The sequence below is a fragment of the Sinocyclocheilus anshuiensis genome, unplaced genomic scaffold (assembly GCF_001515605.1).
Source record: "Sinocyclocheilus anshuiensis isolate Anshui unplaced genomic scaffold, SAMN03320099.WGS_v1.1 scaffold2340, whole genome shotgun sequence".
In the NCBI taxonomy this organism is placed as follows: Eukaryota; Metazoa; Chordata; class Actinopteri; order Cypriniformes; family Cyprinidae; genus Sinocyclocheilus; species Sinocyclocheilus anshuiensis.
In genome coordinates, this window is record NW_015542486.1 from 142,079 (window position 1) to 146,740 (window position 4,662).

A 4,662-nucleotide genomic window follows, 5' to 3' on the forward strand; every position below is an offset into this window, starting at 1 on the left:
CAAGTGGTCAAACAATCCAAAGAAAACATCTTTAAAACAAAAAGAGAAGTCACTTACAAAATAAAACTGGATGAACATCAAAAAATCTGACCAAAATTTTTGAGTGTGGGTACATTGCCAAAGTAAATGAATGGAGTCTTCCTCATAAGAGTGACAAAAACAGCAACTTACTTCAATGTCCGACTTGTATTTTTTAAGAAAAGCTTTAGCTGGGTAACATTTGTGAATCAGTTTAAAAGTTATTTCTTTTACTTTATTGGTAAGCAGATATCTATGAGGTAAGGTCCATACTTTGGTCACTGCAATTTCAAGAGTGAGTTCTGTTCCGTACACACACAAAACGATTATTTAGAGGATTCACTCTCATATTTAAATGCTGTTGTCACTCCTGAAACCTTATAGTTGTCAGGATCATGGACCTGTTTTGTTGTGTTTTGCCCCTGTCTTTGTTCCTGGTTTTCCTTATATGGTCTTTTTCCTGTCCTTGTTTAGTTTATTTATGATTCCTGGCACCTGAAATGATTCACTGTTTTGAAGCGCTCGAAACACCACACTGTGTAAGTGCAACAAAAACTCAGGCCAAAACATGCATAAAAGCAGCTTTTACAAACCCAATGAAAACGCTTTCTTGAAAGTATAATATATTAAATGCAATCAAAGTAATAAAACACCATTAAAAATGAAGTGTCTGTATAATAGGCCTATGCGTCTTTAAAATCATTATTATTAATTTGCAAGGGCTTGTTTTGTTTGTTTTATGGAGAGTCTAAACAGGCCAGTAAGAGACTATTAACTACTACTCATCCTTTTGACTACACAAATGTTTCATTACAAATTTCTACAAATCGATCAAACTGATCCGAGATCGTATAACCATAGACGCTGATGCAGTGGTTCACCGCTGCGGGGCGATCTCAGTGAACTCGCATTCACGGGTTCACAGTGATCAGGCACGTGCAGAGGGGGGTGCGGTGGGTGCTTGAGCACCTGCCCCTTTTCCCCTTGATGCCCAAAGTGCCCTTTTGTCAAGGCAATTTAAAAAACAACATTTTTTGTAATTAAACGCCATTTTGTGAAGGCCTGCCCAATCTAACTATTAGTAAAAACACCATTAAAAATGAAGTGTCTGTATAATAGGCCTATGCGTCTTTAAAATCATTATTATTAATTTGCAAGGGCTTGTTTTGTTTGTTTTATGGAGAGTCTAAACAGGCCAGTAAGAGACTATTAACTACTACTCATCATTTTGACTACACAAATGTTTCATTACAAATTTCTACAAATCGATCAAACTGATCCGAGATCGTATAACCATAGACGCTGATGCAGTGGTTCACCGCTGCGGGGCGCTCTCAGTGAACTCGCATTCACGGGTTCACAGTGATCAGGCACGTGCAGAGGGGGGTGCGGTGGGTGCTTGAGCACCTGCCCCTTTTCCGAGAATGCCTTTTCCCCTTAATGCCCAAAGTGCTCTTTTGTCAAGGCAATTATTTATTTTATTTTTTTTGTAATTAAAGCCATTTTGTGAAGGCCTGCCCAATCTAACTATTAGTAAACTTAATGAATAATAATTTAGCCGTAAATAAAATTATCCACATGATGTTGACCTTTCACCTGAGGGTCTCATCCAGGACGATCCCTCACGTTCAGACACCTTTAATGTAGCACACTACCAGGATGCCTTCATAACGTCCGCGGCTGCCGGTGAGTGGAGTTCTCAGCGGAGCGGTGTGCTTGTATACTTATATTATTAAATTATTATTATTATACAAGAACTGCGTGAAGAGAGCATGCACAGCTGTTGTTTATATTGCTGTTTGTAGCCTGTACGAGCACCTTTTCACCATTTTTATCACAGAATAAGGCAGGAAATATATTGTATAGTTTCTATAGGCTACTAAATTATATGTCAATCAGTTACATAATCAGCATTATTCATATAGTGTATTTATTACCTGGAGATAACTTGAAAAACACACATAAACTGTATATTTTCGCAATTGTGTGTTTATTGTCTTCATGTTTTTTCTGCTTTTTATTCAACTCAATTCAACAGCTATAGCCAGATGCTTTTGTCCATATTAGGGATTTCCTGTAGTCGTAAGTCATTACTTCTATGAGTCTGTTTTGCACTTTCTGCACGAGAGCGCCCTCCGGCTTCGAGTATGAATTAACCATACACTGCATCCAGATATTCACATCTCCTCATTTTGGATACGAATAAGACCTCAGGTCATGCAGACTATCGATACTGTCTCTTTGAATTTAAATCTAGAAACAGACCTGCCCGAATAAAGTGCGGGGGACGAATTTACATTTCATTAAAATTAAATATTAAAAATGCAGCTAACGTTCTACACACAGCAATATTAACAAAGGTGCCGTTCTCTTTCGTTCTTGCTGTTTGATTGGGAAAAGTTTAAAGGGCATCGAGGGGTCTTGTCTTTATGTTATCTGACTAAAAACTATTACTTTGAACTTATATTATTACATTATTTATTTAAAAAAACGTAGAGTGCCTTAAAAAAATAATTATTGCAACACTGGTAAAACAGGCTTATACTGATTTTCTCATCCTCCGATTTATACTTATAAATCCTGTTTTTATTATCATTATCATTCAAAAAATGAATAAATTCAGAACAGCATTAGAATAGAATTCTATTTTAAATAAGACAACAATAAATAAGGCAACAACAGTAGTGTTTACAACAGCAAAACCACCATACCCTGTAAACTCAATAATAATAATAATAATAATAGGCCTAATATAATTCCGTTTCTAATTACAGAGTGAATAAGAGGTGCAAAGAAAGATTTCTTTAACTTTTAAACTTAAAATGGTCTTTTCTGTTCTGTTTCTTTTTCAAAACTGTCACCGCATTTGCTGCTATCAATATACAGAAGCATCCGTTTCAATACACCTATCAGCAAAGAGCACAGCCCTATTAAAAGCCGTGCTCCATGTGCCCCGTTTATACTTTGAGCACCTGCCCCTCCAAAGGTTTCTGCACGGCCCTGAAAGTGATCGCCCCCTAAGGCGAACTATTGAAATTTCGAAACAGTTATGACGTAACAAAGCCTCGTTTACTGAAATCACGTGACTTTGGCATTAGGTTTGTTTGAGATGCGCCTCGCCTCGCCTGAAATGCAGGCGAGAGTAGGCAGCTGCAGTGAGGGGAGGAGTGAATAAGTCCAGGCAAGATGGACAGTTCTGACCTCTCGAAGTGGAACAGATACCTACGAGATCAAAGACAGATATCACGTTATTCTCACTCATGTGCTGTGTTGCTAATAAACATGATATAATTTCAGTTCTGTTGCTTTTATATGAAAATAAATATGATGAACAAGACACTCAAAGTGCTTGCTATTTAATTTAATACAAAAGGCGTATTTATCATTCATTTTTACTTGAATACAAACATGTATTTTAGATTTTTATAGAAATATGACAACAATCACATATCTCTCACAGAGATTGCACTGTCATAGTGTTTGGGAATAGTCATGCATAATTTAAATACCTAATTACATGAAATCAGATAAAAAATAAAATATTTTAGAAGAGAACGCAACATCACGGTTGTCTGAACCAACACTGTAAAAAAAATTCAGACCTCTCCAACTCAACATTTTCTATTGACTGATCACATCTACATTTTTCAATAGGCCTAACTGAATTTGTGTGAATTACTGATCACATCTAAATGTTTCAGTTGGCCAAATTGAATTTGTGGGAATTGAATTTCATAAATTTCAGTAGGCCAATTGAAAAATTTAGATGTGACCAGTCACTAGAAAATATTGAGTTGGAGAGGTTTTTATTTTTTACAGTGAATGAGCATTAAAGGGTCATGAAACCCCAGACTGCTTTTTCTGAGATTTTAGCAGAGGTGTTTGTGTTGCACATCATAGAAGACAATGTTAGCATCCGATAATTTTAACTGTTGGAGAAAACTGGTTAATTTTATGTGCTTAAAGGGTCATGAAACCCCAGACTACTTTTTCTGAGATTTTCATCTTCCAGGTTTAAAATCTACATCGTGTTGACATCACAATTTGTGACGTGGCAATGGACTATAGTACATTGATGATGCGTTGGTGTCTATTAAATTATTCATGAGACTAATTTACTTAATAATAATAATTTGCTTAATTAGTCACAGCAGCATGTGTTGATTTGCTATGACAGATATTTCAGACTGTGACATGACATCGCGCACATTAACTGAGAGAAACGTTCATGGATCGAAGAAGAGTGTTTGTTTTTGCTTTGTAATAAGAGTTTGGCACAAACGCGATTCATTCCAAAAATCAAAATGATTTCAAATGTGATATTAAAATTATGTGATAGGCTATTAATATACAGTTCAATAAACAAAATGTTAATCAAGAGACTTAAGTTTTAGACACCATATTGCCTGTTTTTGCTCTATTTCGACAACAAAAATAACTCCAAACAAAGCCACAGCACTGTTTTGCGTCTCTGAGCAACATGAAGGTGTTTCGTTTCTGAATGACGGTGCATTCCAAACGGGAAATATCGCCCTCCGAAGGGCACTTCGGAGTGAAAACAATCATGGCCACCATATTGAAGGGTCGTTCCAAACCGAAGTGCTCAAAACTGGCCACTTCAAAGGGCCCTTCGGAATGAAGGAT